At 40.1% G+C, this 20273-nt stretch overlaps 1 protein-coding gene across 48 annotated transcripts in view; it reads right to left on the minus strand.

The window, feature by feature from the left end:
• The window catches only part of PHF21A (PHD finger protein 21A), a 192735-nt gene extending 175879 nt beyond the window's left edge, over positions 1 to 16856 (minus strand). For 8 of the 48 annotated variants that reach the window (XM_082747427.1, XM_082747428.1, XM_082747426.1 and 5 more), the window contains exon 1: positions 16239 to 16837. The gene's annotated coding sequence lies outside the window, so the exon portion shown is untranslated. Of the gene's footprint in view, positions 1 to 12747; positions 12846 to 13220; positions 13444 to 14021; positions 14081 to 15019; positions 15181 to 15824; positions 16157 to 16238 lie in introns of those variants that run through there. The other 40 variants (XM_082747422.1, XM_082747406.1, XM_082747415.1 and 37 more) reach the window with 20 other exon arrangements.
• Positions 16857 to 20273: the final 3417 nt, after the last annotated feature.

A 20273-nucleotide genomic window follows, 5' to 3' on the forward strand; every position in this document is an offset into this window, starting at 1 on the left:
TTTCACTTACCAGATAGATACCTACACACAAACATGCACATGTGCCCACTAATGGACATATTAAAAACTCAAATACTTTACCAAAATATCTTAAGTCTGAGATCATTGTAAGGTGGAAACTTAAAGAGTGGCTTTTTTCATAACCAACTTGTCCTCAGGCCCAGTTTCTAGGCTCAATACAGGTAACATACGACAATTAAATATAGAAAGAAAATAACAATTGCCATAAGAAAAGACCAGGCACCAGATGAGAGGAAATTTCACAAAGGCAAAATGCCCAAAATCAGAAGGCAAATAAATGATGTCCATCATTACTAGAAAGCATTTGTGTGCCTCTACAATTGTTTCTACTAGTTATTCCATTCAAGCTTGTGTTCTCAGGGTTAAGCACACACTTTGTCCTGAGCAGCTGACCCAAGGGACTGAGCAGCTGATTAGGATTTTAGACTTCTGAGTTAGAATGCCTAGTCTACTACTGACTCCATGCTAAGTGACCTACTGTAAACCACATCACTATGCTGGTACAAGAAAAGGCTTATTATATCACTAAGAGTTTTTTTAAAGTGCCCTATAATATTTTTTAAAGTCTATTAAAACTGACATATTCCCACATATTTTCTATTTCTCCCAGAGCTTTCACAAACAAGGACTCATTAGATACACTTTTCCCACCCATACCTTTTCTCACCATGACATTTCAGGGGAAAAAAACCTCCTTTCCAGCTAAGCTGTTCCATATTTACTCTTCCCCCATAAACTTTAAGAGGGACTGTAACCATAATAATGATAACAGCAGTTATTACTTATCAAGTATCTTAAATTTCCTCATTTTATCTTCACATCAATCCCAGAAGGTTGGTGTTATCAACCCTACAACACAGATGAAGAAACTTAAGTCCAAAAGAATAGCACGGGGCTTGGTATACAGCATGTATGAGAGACATCTTTGTTGAAGGGAGCTTAAATAATTAGTCCAAGGTCACACACTCAACTTTAAGTGGTTGTACAGAGATTCCAATTGAGGGGTCAGACCACAAAGCTCAGGCTCTTTTCCCATTATGCAACATTTGTCTCAAGCCTTGAGAAGAGAAGAAAGAACTTGAGAATGAAGGTTAAGTAATACCTAACAATAGTTACCATTTATTTAGTACATACTATATGTGTCAAGAACTTATTGCAGTTTATACATTAACTTATTAATTCCTCCTAACAACCTCAGGCTATGGGTACTATTATTTTTTCAAGATTATTTATATGTATTTTTTTTTATTTGATACACTGTAAGAGATCACAAGTAGGCAGAGAGGCAGGCAGAGAGAGAGGGGGAAGCAGGCTCCCTGCTGAGCAGAGAGCCCGAAGTGGGACTCGATCCCAGGACCCTGAGATCATGACCTGAGCTAAAGACAGAGGCTTAACCCACTGAGCCACCCAGGCACCCATATAGGTACTATTATTTATTCATATTTTACATAGGCAGAGGCACAGACAGTGAAGTGATTTGACCATTACTAGAGAGCTCATAGGTGGCAAAGCCAGGACTTCAGCCCCATGCAAACTGGCTCCAGCTTCAGCGGAGATACCCAACCACTGAGCTTTATTTACTGCCATGCTAAAAACTTCCCTTCACCTGGATTGTATGAAAACAAAACTTTTAACCTTTTCAACAAAACTAATGGACTGTGAGCCTTCTTGCCTTGACTAATTAAGAGAAAACTAGTAGTACTCTTCTAAGCATGCCCGCCAGACTTTACAGGTGCAGAGGACCCACCCCTGGTGATTAGGTCACTGCACTGCTCAGGAAGTGGCATACTGTAAGTCTGGTTAAGAACCCCCAGCCCATCTCTCTCCATGCTCAGAATCACATTAGCCATGCACTGCAACAAGCAGGCAATTCAGAGATGTCCCAGTGCAATCCTCTATAAAATGAACGTCAGCCTGGAAGTATCCAAGTGTGTATGGTAGTACCCTTCCAACACCCTTTCTCCTTCTTCCCAAACACCATAAAGAATACCGCAAAAGGAATGAATGAATCTAAGCTACTTAAAAATCATAACAAATGTCCAATGATAACTACAAATTTAAATGAGAAAAAAATGCAAAATTCTCATAGTTTTGTAACTTGTCCAAATTCTACATTCAAAAAAGGATGGGCCTAAAAAAAAAAAAAAAAAAAGAAAAAAAAAAGAAAAAGAAAAAAGAAAAGAAAAGAAAAGAAAAAAGCATAGGCCTCTTTGAAAGTCTCAATTCTTAGACTACCTTATTATCATAAATGTGCCTTAAAAGATGAGAAAAATCAATTTTTACCTCAGATTCTGAATATTTTGATACACATATTTGAAACCAAAATCATTACTGTTATAAGTTACTGGGCTTTCTACCCTAATATCTACTAGTATGATAATATATTTAATTACATAAATAAAAACAATGAGCACGGATTTATTATTTGTATGCTAACATGGAATACACCCAGAAAAATAAATACAGAAGAACAGGACTGGACCTGGAGGTACTGAGAACTTGACACAATGAGAAAAGGAACTATTGCAGCTCTCTCCATTGACATCGTAAAGTTGCCACATTTTCTGGGCTCTCTTTTGAATTAATGTGGCATCTGTTCCAAGTACAGCATGCTAACATTTTACTAAAAGATATTTTCATTCTACATTTGTATGTGGTTTGCTTTTTATTTGAACTCCTGTTTTATTTCAGTGGTCATTATTTCTTTATACCAAGTTGTCCATTTGGCATTCCTAATCTATCTCCCCTGTGCACAGAAAGGGTGGGGAACCATCAGTTTAAAACCCTCTAACAGCAATAATTACAATATGCTTTGCATATAGATTAAATAAAGAAAATAAGCAGCACAAAGATTTTTGTAGGCTTTTTAGTATCAGGTCCTGATAAGTTAACAGCATCTGTTCCTTTCAGAAAAAGAATTCTGCTCTGAAGTACTGGGGTGGGGGGTGGAGGGAGGGAGGGGAGAAGGAGAGGAGAGAAATAAACAAATACTAAATAGAATAATTCAAGTTACAAAGTTTGGGCTTCATGAAATGATGATTTCAATAATTTGCACATCTCCAACTCTATCGAATGAGAACTGCTTTTTAAGACATCCTCAAAAATGCTGCAGCAACAAGCCAAATACAACCACTTGTACTTAACATGCATGCTGCATACTCCACAATGTTACGTCATATCAGGCACAGAGAAGACGCTTACCAAGCTATCCTGCGTTCTATAAACTGCCTAACAACAACAGAAAAAGGCACTGCCATCTCTATAGTGGGAGTAAGAGCTGACAGGGTAGGCTGCCTTTTCCCTTTGGTCAACTCTGAAGAAAATAAGTAAAGCTTCTATCATCTTTTAAGCTCACCTCTCTCAAGGCCTTTACTCTCAGTCTTTCAGCCTTTCACAGAAAGAAGGCCTGTTTCTTTAAAATTAAAAAGCTGCAAAAGATCACTCCAACTTAAAAGCCCCACACCTTGTACCAACTGTCCTCCAGGTGTCCCCATGGCTGCCTCTTCCGCAGAAGAATGGCCTATCTAAAGCACTCGTCTCCAAGTGGGTGCACCCACCCCAGAGAAGAAAGGAGGACAGGGAAGGAATTACTGCAACTTCTATTTTTAAATATCACCCTTTTTCAAATTTCAACTTTTCTATATGTTTTGAAACATACATTAATTCAGAAAATTACATATAAATATACATTTACTGCTATCAGTTATTTTTTAAAGTTTAGAGACAACAGGCTAAGAATGCCAAAGGTAAAGTAAGAGAGGAAAATCACGCTCTGCTATTCACTTAATTGAATTCTTGTCTCTTCCTCAGTTTGACCATCCATGACATGAACTGAGCCCTCTATATACTTATAAGACTATTCTGAGAAATAATAAAATACTTTCTAGGGCATGGCCTGAGCCACACAAAATGAAAAGCACATATGAATGCTGCCAATGAGAAAACTCTTGAATTGGTGTGTTAAAACTGACTATTCTGGGTGGCTCAGTCAGTAAAGCATCCAACTATTGATTTCGGCTCAGGTCTTGATCTCAGGGCTGTGAGATGGGGCTCTAACTCTGGACTCTCCCTCTCCCTCTGTTTCCCTAGCACCCCAACTCCCATTCCTGGGTGCCCTCCCTCTCTCTCAAATAAATAAGTAAATAAATAATTGACTATACTGTAGTTTAAATAAACTGCTATGCCCTGTCAGATCCAATTCTTGGAATTTTAAGGCCAGGAGTCAGCACTTCACTAAATATGAGTCTAAAGAAACGTTAAGGCACCTCAGACACAAGGAGTACATTCTAGGACAAGGAAGACTCTTTTTTAAAACTTCTGATATGAAAAATTTATTACCTACGATATAAAATTTTTTTAATCTAAAAATTATAAAGGTGAATTATGACTAATAGCTTTAGCAACAAGATAAAACTCTCAAAGCCAAAATCAAAAAATTACATTTAATGTAGATGATAAGGCCTTGAGGATGTCTTATTTTACACCATGTACTCAATTGTTTTTTTTTTGTCACTTGAAAAAATGGTGGATTATCAGTATAGCATTTGGTAGTGGTTGAGTGAGTAGGGACAGGGATGGGAGTGAGGTCAGCCAACACTACCGACATAAAGATGTGAGTACGAGCACTAATTCCTATGAAGGGTATCTATCTGAATGCCGATTAAGCAGTACTTGGTTTGAGTTTCCATGAATTAAAAATTACAATTAAAAATTACAATTATTTTCTCAACTTTAAAATGCTATTTCAATTTGTAAATGTTGAATGAATGCCTCTAACCGACCAAGAGGAGAACCCACCGGTTTCAAAAAGTTATGTGAAACCATAATTGATCTCTTTATAAATAGTAGCTACCAGAATAAACTAGTAGAACTTAATTCTGAAATGATGCCTCTTAAATTACTTGCACAGGACAGAAAATGGTGTTGCCATTTTAAATTGGTTATTTTTTAAAGTTTTAAAAATAACAATGACCATCACTAAAGCATTATGCACAACTAAAAAGATCTTAAAATGCTTTCTGCCCCATAAGTAATAACCAGTCTAGAGTTTAAGTTTATAATCTTAATGTATGAATCTTACCTCTCTCCTTCCAATCTCACTCCCACTTTCCACCTGAGCTTTATTTTCAAAAACAAGTTTTTTAAATAGCCACTTGAAAAAAGTAAACTTTAAGACAGTATTATGGTATAACTATTTATTTTTGAAATGGATATATATAGTACATATTTAATGCACAGGAAAATTTAAAAGTAGAATGGGATGACTTTCATTTTCTACTTTATACATATCTATATGGCTAGAATTATTCAGATGCACTGCCTTTATAATATTTCTTTAAAAAAAAAGAACATTTCTCATCAAACCCTCTAAAATGTTGTAGTTACATAAGAACTAATTAAAACAGCAAACGTAAAATATCTGCACTTACTTTAAAAAATGTATAAAATAGCCTATGATGCTAAAGTACCCAAATTCCAACCTTAAGAAATAGGCATCAGTCCCCACTCCGTGGTAGGCACTATGCTTCACAAGTGGCATACAGTGATGAGCAAAACAGGCACTAACCCAAATGCCTTCATTTCCATTCCATTCCAATGCTTACTATTTCCAAAATACTCAATCTAACCCAACCAAAACCAGCAGGAAACAGTCTCAAGATGATACATTGTAGCTGTGGCCTTTTCAGTAAACTGAAAACTTCTTTAGAAATTCACTTTCTAGGTTTCTAGAGGAATTAAGTTTAGTACAATATTATGGACTTTTAAGAGAAGAGGCTCTTGAGTCAAACTTGGGCTTGAATTCTGGTTGTAGCATTTGCTACACCTATGTGATCCCAGGGAGGGCTTCATTTCCTTATCTCTAAAACAGGGGTATGATAGTAATAGTAAATCCTTGTAATATTGCTGAGGATTACAATTAAATGAGATACTATATACAAAAGAGTTTAACTTTATATATAATAAAGAGTAAATATAAAATCATTATTATTGTTGTTATTAAAACAACATAACTTTATGGTATAAGAACAGCTCTCAACTTGCCAAACGTTCAATTTTTTATCTTTATAAATCTTTATATATTTATAGAACAAATATGTGTATTTGGGTAAGTTTGTATATTAACACATAAAAATAGTTTTCAATATAAAAGCCCATAACTGAAAACTTGCATTACCATAACAACACACCAGTACATTTATGACATTTGTGTATATTATATAGATATATACACACGCACAAACGCATCAGTGCATATTGTCACTATCTATTAAGAACTTCTCTGCTGACCATGGGCAGGGGGTATTCAGATCACCAAATATGATATGATTCTAACTCCTATATTTAAACTTTTAAAAATACCAACATTGTTAACACAATACAGAGAAATACCTTAAAATTCAGGCATTTATTAGTAACTACAAACTCAATTTATATATACTACTTTAGTCTATAAAGTGCATTCATCAGTATTATCTCATCCAGTCCTTTTAACATCACTGTGAAGCTGCCTTTCTCCACTATTCCCATCTTACCATTGCAAAAACTAATGCCCAGCAGGCTGAATTTCCCAAGAGCGCACCACTAGTGACAGGACTGGTCTTAGGGCCAAGTCCTCTGACACCATCACAATTGTTTCATTTCCACTGGCCTGGGACATTTCATTAAAAAAAGAAAGAAAACTGTGCTCAATACTTTAGGTGTGTCGGAGGACTCTACAGGGATTACACATGGCTGCCCAGTTTTACTCTCCTTATTTCCAACTTTAGTATATTAAGAATTACACACGTGTATAATTATAAAATGTAGATAAGGAACATTAATCCAAATCTGATCTTTCCTGCACTGACCAAATTAACACTAGAAACAATTTTACCCCTTATACTTAGTCCTTTGTATTTAACTTCTTGGTAACCACTGAGTTTATTTCATTTTAATGTTAGGTCTTAAAAAATCAAATTAACAGAAGATAAATAAAGCCATTCGTGATGTGGCAGCATTACCGGCTCAGATCCCACAAATTTTTGACATAGCTAAAGAATCTATTCAATGTCTAAAATACAAATATTAACAAATTTCAGTTCATATTTATAAGAGAAAAAAAGGTTAGTATTATTACAGTGGGTTGGTTTGTTTTGTGAACAAGTGCTTAAATAATCACTACTAAAGGCAGAATTCTCTTAAATAAACACAGCAGCCCTCAGCAATATTATTCCAGGGACTCCACACAAGGGGAAAAGCTGGAATAGATACGGGTCAAGCAGGTAGGAAAGACACTATATCGATTCTGTACACCCTCAAACTAAGGCACATACATCACAACTTGTGCTTACATTTTTCAATATTCCCAGATGTCCTTTTCCCTTCTCAAAAAGCTAAAAGAGACCAGCCATGCAGATAAAAATATCCTACAAGTTCAAGAGCCTAAAAGAAGTTAGAGTGTCCTAAAAGAGAAAAATAATGTAAAGACTTATGATTTTTTTGAACCTAACATTTTAAGTACAACCCACAGACCTGAAACTACATTTTCTTTCTGGGGCTGCTCACTGGCCTCCAATACACCAGTCCTGTTAACACTGTAAACTATGGCGATAGCTTGGTTCGTGCTTCTAAACACAGCAGAGTTTTTCAAGGTTACATACACTGGGACATGAGGAACATTTTTGCAGCATCTTATTTTCATTAATCAACTAGTTTGGGTATTTTACCAGTGCAAACATTATGAACAAAAACATTTTTATTATCTTTTGAACTTTCCAAAGTCAACCAACAGCTGTGGTACAGTGGCAATGAGTACTGAACAGGCACAGCTGAATTCTGGTCAAAAAGTCTGTGACTGGGGCGCCTGGGTGGCTCAGTGGGTTAAGCCGCTGCCTTAGGCTCAGGTCATGATCTCAGGGTCCTGGGATCGAGTCCCGCATCGGGCTCTCTGCTCAGCAGGGAGCCTGCTTCCTCCACTCTCTCTTTGCCTGCCTCTCTGCCTACTTGTGATCTCTCTCTGTCAAATAAATAAATAAAATCTTTAAAAAAAAAAAAAAGTCTGTAACTGGCTGGTAGCTAACTACAGGCATACATCACTTAGGGAGAAACTGAGGTGCAAAGACATCTTACGGACAGCAAAAAATTCTAAGGAACTGCCATATCATTACCATAGGCCAAAAATCTCAAGGTCTTGTCAGAACAGGCTGGGCTGCTGTTCAAATAATAATGTAAAAAGAGAGGAAAAAATGTGAGGCATGCTATTTATTTAATAACAAGAACCACTACTGCTGCTGCTGCTGCTAATTCTACACATTTACTGAGGCTTTTTTATGTGGCCGGCACTGTGCTAAGCACTTTCACAGATTTCAACAACTAATCCCTGCAACAACATTCTGATATTCACTAATAAAGTATCAGAACTTCAAAGAAAAGAAGAGAAAGAAATTTAAATTTTACAAATGAAAATACAAATTATTAAAGAAACCTTACCTTTTCCTCTACCTTTCAGATTATATCTATGAGTATTAAATTTACATTGAAACCACATTTATTTTCAGGAATTCATCTTCCATTTAAAAAACACTAAGACTCAAAACATTGACCATTATTACAAAATAATTTTTAAATAAACTCTAAATTTAAATACGGGCACTGAGTAACTGGCCCCATTCAAAGAAAAGAGAACAGCATATATATCAGGCCCTATAATAATAACCTCCTAATGCCCATATTAGCAATCTGTGTGCTGTAATTATAAAGCAATCTATAGCAGTACAGACAAAAAAAATTTACAACTGCTAAGTTTTAAATATATAAACACAAACATACATAAACATGTATCAGTTATTTTACATGTAAATCTTAAAGTAGCTGATAAAAAAACAAACTAATCCAAGGTAAACTAAAACACTAGGGTGTTTCTGAAGACTCACTTTAGAATATCAGCACCATGATAATCATAACATTAGCAATCAAATTTTACTTAGCAGAAAGTTCTTAGAGGCTTGGGAAGCTGTTTGTATAAAATGGAGTAGACAAGAGGGAAGGGTTCTCTGTGCTGTTTAAATCAACTACAGGTCCCAGCATGCAACGCTCTAATCCGGAGTTAAGCAAAAACCCGAAATGCATCCTGGGACATGTAGTAAGTAAACCACTTCACCCTATCACAGTAAGTTTTAAGAAAGTCTGAACTATTTAAGCACAGTTTCACTAGATCTTATTATCAGGGTCTAGTGAAATTCAAATATAACCTGTTCACTCTCTGCTCTGGCAGTTTCTTTACCACATACTGGAAAAAGTATCAATGAATATTTACATCAACATTTTCACATTAGAGAAATCTTACACAGGCTAAGCAATAAAAGAAATGCTTAAAAAGCAAGAAGATTTCATACAATTTTTAAATTATTTTTTAAAACATCATTTTTAAAGCCATTTTTTTAAAGTGTGGTTAATCAGTTTCAAAGTTCTCTATTCCCCTCCCCCAAGAAAGTTTTACCAGGTTTTCTCTTAACAGTCTTTCAAGTTATATTTTATAAATAATTTTCTTGCAGAAAATCTCATACAAAAACATTTCCCATACTCTAATAGGTACACATAACACCACCACACACACAAAAGCAATTAATACTTAAGTTTCTCTTTTGTCAACTCCTTACTCAATACCTACGCCCTCCGCTCCTAAACTCTCATTTCTCTCTCTCTCTCTCTCTCTCTCTCTCACACACACACACACAAACACACACACACGTTTCCAGAAAGAACACTTGGGGAAAAAAAATATTCCCATTTCTCTCATCCAGAAGATTTTTTTTTAAACTATCAATAACGTGTCCAAATAGATAACTTTGAGCTGTTATTTATGTATATATAGTTTCTACACACACCCCTATTTTCTGCAAGACAGAGGAAGGAGGCTGGGAAAGAACTAAGTGCAATCTGCATCAGGAGGCCTAACACAGGTGGTGGGTTATTTTCAGGCAATAGCACCTTCACAAACATGCTGTGGAATATGGTCCAAGAAATTCCTAACAAGGAAAGATAAGCTGGCACACAAATTTAACACAATCCAGCTAAAAATCACCTGCAACACATGTTACTACATTTCACCATAAAAGTGACAGGCTACTACAGGATCTGAGACTTCATCAATACAACATACTGGCCATAAGGCCAGATAACAGTTGCCATGGTTACTATCACCCACTTTTATCAGGAAATTATTGTCATTACTCTGAAGTTTTTGATACTTATTTAAAATCTTAAAAAAAACCTGTCTAGGGCTTGACTGTTAATTGAGTGAAAGAATCAACTACTGTTTGATTTGTAAGTATGCTGCTTCAGAGATGCACATGGTTAACAATACTTGGATCTGCTGCAGAAAAAAATCAATTCCTTTCTGCTGCTCCTTCTCCTCAAGTACTGACAGTTTGTATCCTCAATGCAGCCAAAACAATAAAACAAAACCCATCTTTCTGGCTTCTGTGTTTAAGTTATTTTTTGTCCCCTAGGCCCAGAGAGTCAAAATAAAGCCTAGATCACCAACCTGTTAGGCCCCATTGCCTTCCTATCTCCATATTATCGGTTCACTTTTTGTCTATTTAAAAAACCAGAAAACATTTCCATAGATGATTCCAAAATATAGAAAAGAATACTTTCCTTCAACAGAGATTTTTTTTTTTTTTAAACAGGTGGAGGACTTGCAATGTACTGTAGGGAAAGAAGTTGGAGGGTTATTCAAACTGCCACACCAAGTGTCTAGTGTGAGAAAGTTGCTGTAGAATACCTAAAGGTTGACTGAACCTCACATATGATCTCTAAATGTGGTGGAAGAGTTCACCACCACCCCCAGTTTAACGCTGAACTAACAGACAAGTAATATAAAAGTTATCCCTAAAAGTCCACTTCAACATTCTCACAAAAGTTAACTCCAGAAATTTCACACACAAGAATTATAGGAAAGCCTACAAAATAGCACAGCCACATGTACATACAAACACACAAACAAAAAAACATATGCTATTTAAAAGGTAATTATCTGCAATAAATTTAAAGCAGGGTTAGCATATTACCTCCTTGAAAAACAAAACAAAACAAAAAAAAAAACCCTCCAAGCAGCAAAAATACACACCGGGTAAAGTTAAAGTGATTAAAATATATTGCTGTGCTCCTAAAGAATACTTAAGGCCTACAAAAAAGCCCATGTATAAAAGTTCCTGAGAAGTCAACAAAAATCGTGACTATTTCCTAGCACAAATTAACATGAACGTTCAGAAAGATTTCAAGAAATCAGGTCTGAATATAGATATAAAGGAATTCTGTAAAAGGTTAGAGACCCAAAACTTTAATCCCTGTCTTTTCTCCCTTTGAATGGCTAATAAATACAAAAGCTTTCAACAATAAAATACCAAGAACACAAAATTTAAAAGCACATTACTATAACCTTAACTTACGTATTTCCTCAAAAAAACAACAACAAAAAAAACAAAACCAACTTTAGTATTCAGTGTCCACAGGATGAAAAAGTTAATACTACCCTGAGAGGTTTCACTTTTATTTAAACAGTTAAATGTTTTTCTCACACACAGAAACAAGTTTCTATATTTAATTTCTAATTAAAGGGGCTATTTCATAAAGAGCAGTAGCTTCTAAAATGTAAGACTGAAACTAAACCTTTTGATATGCTCATAAACACAGGGACTCCCAATTATCTGTATTTTATTTTATTTTAGTCCAAATTTGCAAGCAGAGTCTTTTAAAAAAGCCACAAATCAAGGCTCCGAGTTTTAAACTTTTGGGTTATTTTTACACAAAAATATTTCAGTGCACTCTTCTAGATTGAGTAGTCATTTCCTCATGCATCCCCCTAAAAGAGAAAAACAAAATGATATACCCACGTACCTAATACTAATACATACTGATACACATTTTCACTTTGAAACAAGCTTGAAAGCTTTACTTAGTAAGAATTTTTCAGAAAGTTAGCAGACTCCCTGAAAACAATCAAAACCTTAACTGTGACATCTGTTACTTTGTGTGTTAAGGAGAGTCTATAGAAAGATCCAGGAACTTAAATATTCACTAAAATCAACTACTATCACATCAATAAAGAAATGAAGAAAAAATTTAATGGGGGATATACATTTCATAAGATCTACAAAAAGAAAAATGATCTCTTTTTTGAATTATGAGAAACTGCCTCCACGACATTTTTTAAACAAAGCTTCAAAACTGTAACAAAGAGCTTTTTGGTAACCACAGTAGCATTTAAAAAAAATTCATATAGTGTTGGGGGTACACTTTTAATGTGCTCATTTCCCAAATGATGTGGAGAACGTTAACATTTTAAAGACAGACATTTCTGTCCATGTATTAATTAGCTACCTATCTCAACATCTGCATGGTTTCTGACAATTTACAAAGAACTTTCACATGTATTATCTCATTTGATCTTACCGGGAAAAAAAAGTACAGTATTATGCCTAGAAAACTGACAAAATTCAAAGCAGCTTCATCAAATTTTCTACACATTCCTAAGTTTCTAAAACTTTGATACAAAACTTTTCAAGCACTGAAGTAGCATGATATTCCCAGGGATAAATCAATTCTCCTAACACTAACAGAGTTTCAAAGGAGCATGTGCTGTGAATGCTATGAAACTAACTTTCATCTTTATGCAGTTATTGTTAAGTGTTACTAAGGGACATCTCAGCAATGACCTATACTCACAGATATAACTTTACTTACAGTTCGAGAATCTCAGTCTTTGGAGGCCAACTCAAATACGTCAATGACACATATCTGTAAAGCTGAGTGCCTAAGAATTTATCTATTAGGATCACTGTCTATAGATGTGAGGAAAAAAACACAAGGAATTAAATTTTTTTTCCATACAGCATTTCCCTGTCCAAAATCTCATATCTCTATATCCTATCTGTATTTATATTACAGGGATGACACAAAACCATCACACCAACTTCTTTTGTTTATAGCCACTGTACACCACCTTTTCCATATCTGTTCAACTCCCCACTCACCAATACAAGACTAACTCCACATCTAAATAATTGTAACAGCACTCTGTAGCTAAGTGTGGCATTCTTAAGCTACCACGATAACAAATCTACTTTGTATAATATGGTAAGCAGGTAAAAAGCAATCAAAGATTTCAGTTTCAAATTGCAAACGTAATTTATTAATGAACTTTTAAATGGACTTACTTAAAATCTTTCTGGAACTTGAAGGCGTTTATCCTGTTGCTAAGTTGAAGCTAAGAGAACTGTAATAAGTAGCAAGGCCCTCAAAATTCAGAGATTGGCTTTATCTTGTTGTAGCACCTCCTGCTGGATAGCATTTAGAGTTCTTCATGTAAGCAGAAGAAGAGTATTTCTGAGGCAGCTCCTTCCAGATGACTGAATGGGAAAAAGGATGGACCCTTCAAAGCTTAAAAGAAATAGGGCCCCGTCCATCACTTATACCTCTTAAAAAGAAAATCTGGCATAGGTAGGAGTCTTTTTAATCTATTACTATTCTGGTTCCATAAGACCTGCCTGAGTCCAAAGGGCAACATGCTTAAATAAAGCTTGCAAAATTATCTAAAAACTACCTTAAAAAGCCATCAAAAGCACTCAAGCAAAAGACTTTATTATGGCCAGCCAAGCAATGCCAGTAATATTGCAAATACCATTATGTTAGCAAAAGCAAAAGTCTGACATAAAGAAAAATACCTGGAATATTTTTAACATATTAGCTGGAAGTTTGTGTTTAAAGAATTTTCTGCACTATTACTATGCTCCTTTTAAGAACAGTTGTCCATCTACAGAAGTTTTAAGTACAGAAATTTTTTTATAAACAGGAGTATAAGTGCACACAAAAATTTCCTCTTTGCCATCAAATATGTCTTGGTATCTCAATATGTAGTTTTCAGACATTTTAAATAGCCCCTAATAAGCTAGCTTTAAGCCCACAATGTAGCTTCCATACACAAGTGAAGATAGAAAAAAAGAATAGAAAGAACTTACCAAACTCAAAATGAATAATAGTATTTCCAGTAAAAATGTAGTAACAGTTTCCTACAATGCTGTGAAATCAAGTAAATCGTGAAACTTAAAAAAGGAGGGGGGGGGCTATTCTTCAAAAAAAAAAAAGAAAAGAAAAACTGCCCTATTTATTTCTAGTGCCCAAATGTGATAAACACCAGATGTAAACAAACATAAACACTGAAAAGTACACTTAGATGTCTTCGCCCCAATTTCAGTCCCCTTACCAGGCCCTCAACGAAGCCAGAGACGTTGATGAGTATCCTCTTTAAAAGGAGATATTCCATCTCCCTACCCTAAAGAACCCCTATAAAGTGTGCCTATGGAAAGGCTTCCTTCCTAGAGTGCACAGCTGCTTTTGAAAAAACAAAACAAAACAAAAAAACTTTCATCAACCCAAATTAATCTGATTCTAATATTCACTTATCAATTATTAATACAGGAATGCTCTTCCATTAATGTCCCCAGCTTAAACATCTACATTCCTGACACCTACTATTAACAAAAAATGCACAGCTTGCACCCCAGCTACAGGGCAAATCTCTGAAATCCAAAACACAGCCACAAAGTTCACTGTCAAGGCCAATGCTGAGGCCCACACACGCCCGGACCTTAACTCACATTTGAAATTCTAGGAAGCCACACTTGCAGACATCATTTAAAAACAACACAATGTGGACGTGCAGAGTGAGATCCTCTACTTCAAGACCTAAACAAAGAATATTTCAACATATGCCCCGAATATGATGACACCAGATTCACCAATGAAAACAAAACCTGCCTACCATTAGCAGTCGTACCCTCATCTCAACAACTCAACTACTTAGAAATCACTCTCAGCACATCTGCACCCTACAACCGGCGTGTGGCCTTCTCCGGGGGTGCAAGCCACAGACAAAGTTGAAACGAGACATTCTTCCCCCGGTGCCCAATCTCGGTATCAACCCCTCCCCTACCAGGGCCACCTTGCTGCTACCCACCATCGCGAACGTGGTCAGGGGAAAAAAAGAAATCCTAACAGCACCGCTCAGCAGAATAAAGAGACCAAAGAGAGGATGACGAGAAGTGTTGGGAACTGCGTGCACGACGGGGCTGGACCAAACGGAAAGAGTCCCACTCCGCGCGCCCCTCCCCCCGGCGGGGGCGCGGGCGGGGGAGGGGCGGCCGCGGCCCCTCTCGGAGCGGCCTGCCGGCCTCGGCCCGCGCGGGGTCCCGGGGGCGCCCAGCGGCCGCGGACAGCGGGGGCGAGTGCGGGAGGGCCGGCCCCGGGGTGAGGGGTGCAGGCAGACTCTCCGGAATAACAAGTTGCAGAAGAAGAAGAATAAGCGGAATTTCCCCAACGCTCCTCCGGCCACCCAAGACAAATGCACCAACACACACACACACACACACACACACACACTCGGGCCCGGCAGCGTCAGCAGCCGCAGCTTTTTTTTTTTTTAAACCAGATCCCTCAGTCACCAAACAAGATGGTTTTCAAAAAAAAAAATTTTTTTTTAATTAATTAATTAATTAAATAATCATAATAAAAACTTCCCCCCGATAGCATCCCGAGGGGGGGGCAGGGTGGTGAAGGGCCCGAGGCGACCATCCCCGGGCTGAGGGACAGCCGAGGGGGCGGACGAGGCTACGCGCCCCCCGCCCCCGCCCGCGGCCCCCCTCCCCGGCCCCCCGCCGGGACAATGTGACGCCCCCTCCCCGCCACCCCCGGCGCGCCGCCTCTGTCACCCGCTTCGGCCCTGCACTCAGCGCCCAGGCTCCCGAGGCTGCTCATAAACTTACTTCCAATTTATCCTGGGGAGGGGTGGAGGGCAGAGGGAAGGAAGGGGGAGACAAGGTTTTTCCATTGTCTTTTTTTTAGGGGGGGAGGAATAGGAAGGGCACGCAGGGGGGCGCCCCGAAGGGGAAGTTATTGCTCAAATCTCAAGTTGACTGAGGGGTCCTGACGAGAACACCCCCCCTTTCCCTCCTCCCTCCCACACACCCCTCCCCTCCCCCTCCCTCCCCCCCACAACAAACTCCAAGCAGGCAGCCCCAGTTCCTCCCAGAGACAAACACCAGAGACAAGACAGAGAGACAGGGAGAAGGGGAGAGGGGGAGAGGGGGGAGGGGGGAGGGAGGGGAAATAGAGCTACTCAAGAAAAAAAAGAGAGGAGAGTGAGGAGAAGAGAGAATGGAAAAGCTGGGATACTGCACCCTCCTGCTGCTGGCTGGTTGTCCCCCCTGGCAGCTGGAGGCAGGAACTCTGAGCAGGAGAAGCAGGAGGAGGAGGAGGAGGGAACTCTTCTTCATGGGGAGGGAGGGAAGAAGCTGGAGCTGCTGCTGCTGCTTCTGCTGCTGCTCTGGGCCTCTCGCACTTTTTAGATATTAGTGTGTTAAGATGGTAGGTTGTTCCCTTCTCCCTCCTCCTCCTCCTCCTCTCCTCTCCTCTCCTCCTCTCCCTCTCTCTCTCACTCACTCACTCACTCTCCCTCTCTCTCTCTCTCTCTCTCTCTCTCTCTCTCTGGGCTGTTTCTTTCCTCCTCTTCCCCAGGCAAGGGGGGGTGGGGAGGAGGGGGTGGGGGGAGGAACTGGATCCTCCTCCTCCTCCAGGAGAGACACACACAGGCCCCGGGCCGGAATAGGGGTGGGGGGGAATCAGAGCAGCAGGAGAGAAACTGTGGGAGACAAACAAGCCCAACTCTTCATCCTCCTCCTCCTCCTCTCAGCAGCAGCAGCGAGCACCACCAGCCCATTCACCACCCGGCCCCGGGCCGCAGCACCTCCGCCGCCTCAGCCCGGGGATCCCTCCGCCCAGGCCCAGACACACTCGCCCGCGCGGGAACCCGCCGCGCGGCCCCGCCGGCCCGCCGCCGCCGCCGCCGTGCGCGCCCCCGCCGCTCCCGAGAGCCGGGCGAGAGGGACTGGGGCTGGAAAAGCGGGGACGAGGGAGGGGGGGGAGAGGAGGCGCCGGGGTAGAGGGGCACGGCGGGGAGGGAGGGGGCTGCCGGGCGGAGTTGTACGGAGGCCGGCCCGGGCCCCCTCGCCTCCGCCGGCGGCTCCCGGGCTGCACGGGGGCCCCCCGGGGGCGGCGGGGCGGCGGCGGGGGGGGCGGCGGGGGCCCGCGGCGGCGCTCGGGCGGGCGGACTACTTGACGTGTCGGTGCGGCGAATTTATTTCACTTTGCCTAAGGAACGGGGTGTGCTGCGGCCCCCATTGCCTAGGGAAAAAACCCGGATGTAAAGTGAGTGAAACTAAACTAGAGTGAAGTAGGGCAGCAGCAGCCAAACTCCAGTGCAGCGGCGGCGGCGGCGGCGGTGATGGGGCTGAGCACGGAGCGGCGGCGGCCAAACTCCGGGGCCGCCGCAATGATGGGCCGGTGCAGCGCCGCAGCTCGGCTCCCATGTAGCTGCAGCCGAGGCGAGGCCGGAGCCCGCTGCGGCCCCCCCAACTCCGCGGCCCGAGCCCAACTCCCCCTCCCCCCGGGCAAGAGCTGCAAAGGGGCTCCGGAGCGGCCCCAACTCCCTCCAGTGCAACAGCAGTTTTAAGGGGGGAAAAAAGCCGCGAGGGCAGGAGCGGAGAGAAGCAATGGGGAAGCACTGCAATGGGGGAGCGTGGTCCAGGCAACAGGAGAAAGATGCAACCTCAAGTCGAATGCAACATGCAATCCCCGGCCGCCGCTCGCCCGCGCCCTCCCCTCGCCACCCCGCCCCCTTTCCAAATAACTACCCTTGAACCACTTTATTAGCCACACTTAGTCCCACAGTCGCGTCGGGGAGGGGCGGGGGACGGGGTCCTTCCCTCACCTTTATTTATTGCTGCTTTCTCCCCCCTCTCCATGTTTTTTATTCCTAAGTTCTTTTGTTCTAAGGGGGATGATGGCATTTACTTTTCTGCTTTGTGTAGCAGGGCAATCACTGGGAATCGGCCACGTATAATCCGGCGGTTTGTCATATTTTATTAGTGAAAGTATTTTATGCCTATTCTACCTCCAAGAACTGTAACATGGAGAACTGCAGGGAGGAAACACACACACACACACACATCAGAGGAATTCTTGTTTTGAGAGATTTCTTGGCGGGGAGGGGAGGGCCTTTTTTTTTTTTTTTTTTTTTTTTTTGGAGGGGGTTTATTTAGATTTTCAAATCGATAGTTTTCAACTTAAAGCTTAATGTTTTTGTATGGATCTACTACTAGATTCTAAAATAACCCCCAACCACAATCAAAGAAAAAAAGTCCAAAATCCTAGATTAAAGAAAAAAAAATCCCTACTGGACAGTGATATTATCTGGTCTGTGCAGCACGCTGGACTTAACATAGTGTTGGCCTTCGAATGTTAAATAACAATAAACCCCAACCTCAACTGAATACAAATGGGGGGTGGGGGTGGTTGTGTTTTTAAGGCTCAGCACTTTTGTAGCATCTGCCACTACGCATTTTCCAGGCATTGATTAGCCATGCAACTCCCATAGGCATGAAGTCCAGTTTTTGCAGATAAAGAGCAACAGTGGTGAGATGATTTGCCCAAAGTCAAAGTGAGTCATTGACAGAACCAGAAATAGCCTTAGACTCTTATTTGTTACTAGTCACATCTTTCCCATTAAACAATATTTCCTCCAAGAAATAAAGAGTTATTTAAAAATAAATAAACATTCTTTACCTTGTGTATTTCCACCAGAGGTGCTTTGAGATCCTTGAGTATGAAGGTGTTTTCTTACTTCTGTGACCTACAAAATTAAGTTTAGTTTCTCAAGAAAAACAAATTTAAGAATTCTGATTTCTTAAAGATCTAAAAAAAAAAAAAAAAAGTATGGGCTTTATTTTACAGGCATAGGCCATTTAGTACTCTGAGCTTTATATTTAAAAAAAAAAAAAAAAAACCCTCACAGCAGAGAAAGTGTGTAAGAGTTTGAGAGCGAAAATGAAAATCCCTATAAATGATTCAGGAAGCCTGGATGAACTCATAATGTTGTGAAACTGAACCCATAACACAGTCAAGATGAATCACCGAAGGACAGGTTGGGTAGTAAGACCCAGCTTTGCCACCTAGAGATAACGCTAATGTATTTAAGAGATGAATTAAGGCAGGCTTTTCAAACTGGACCAACTAGGCACTGGAACCACAGCCTAAAAATCAGCCCAGGCTGTTGAAATTTTTTCAGAGCAAGACTGCTTTAGTATTCTTTCTGGAAAAAAAAAACAAAAAACTTTAAAATGTTCCAGGATTTCACAGAAAAAATTTAGAAACTCATATTGTACCAGAGTGTGTAAATGCCGTAGAGGAGGAGTCTGTAAACTTTTTTCTGTAGAAACCCAGCTCATAAATATCTTGACTTTGTAGACTAGAGAGTCATGACTTCTCAGCTCTAGGTACTTGGTAGCACAAGAACAGCCATAAACAATACGTAAACATATGAACCTGGCTGTGTTCTAATAAAGCTTTTACTTATGGGCCTTGACATTTGAGTTTCGTCTACTTTTCTTGTGTCACAAAATACTCTTTTAATTTTTTCAACCATTAGAGAAAACTGAAAGCATTTTTAGCCTGCGGGCAGGGGGTGAGCAGGACTGGGCCCATGGGCTATGGCTTACCAACCCTGGCTTTAGAAGACTCAAGCTGAAAAACATTAAGATGTTTGTGTGTCAATCAAACATCACTGTCATGCAAAATCTCTTTTCAGGTATTTACATGTAATTAAAATATTCTGACTCATTTTCTTAACACTCCTATAGCTATCAAACTCTATAGAAAAGAGTAGCTGTGATTCATTGATAGTTATTTACATTTACATACTCTTTCCACCCTAAGATGCTGAGGAGGAGTGGAACCAAACCAAACCGACCCACATTCTGTCACCTAAGTGGTACCACTCCTTTTCATATAAGACACCTTGGACAAGTGACTTAACCTCTCAAAGCCTCAGTTTTCCTATCCTGTAAAATGCAGCCATTAGTATTTATTTGCAGAGCTGTCGAGAAAATTGAACAAAATAATTCACGTCAGGTGCTTGGTACAGTGCCTGATACATTTTTTCCCTGTGCCCTCAAATTCCTTTTCTGGGTGAAAGTAAAGCTGGAGAGGATGAACAGGTAGAGTCCCAGCATCTTGTCAGTCTGCACTGCCACTGATGGGGCAATAGGAGGTCCAAGGATTCTTGGGTAAGTCAAGGTTGTGGGGTTGGTATTGTGATAGATTTTGGTGGGTCCTTCTCAATTTCTAAGCATGCCACTCATGGGCATTTGGTAGACCCA

The sequence above is a fragment of the Mustela nivalis genome, assembly GCF_964662115.1.
Source record: "Mustela nivalis genome assembly, chromosome: 9".
Taxonomy (NCBI): domain Eukaryota; kingdom Metazoa; phylum Chordata; class Mammalia; order Carnivora; family Mustelidae; genus Mustela; species Mustela nivalis.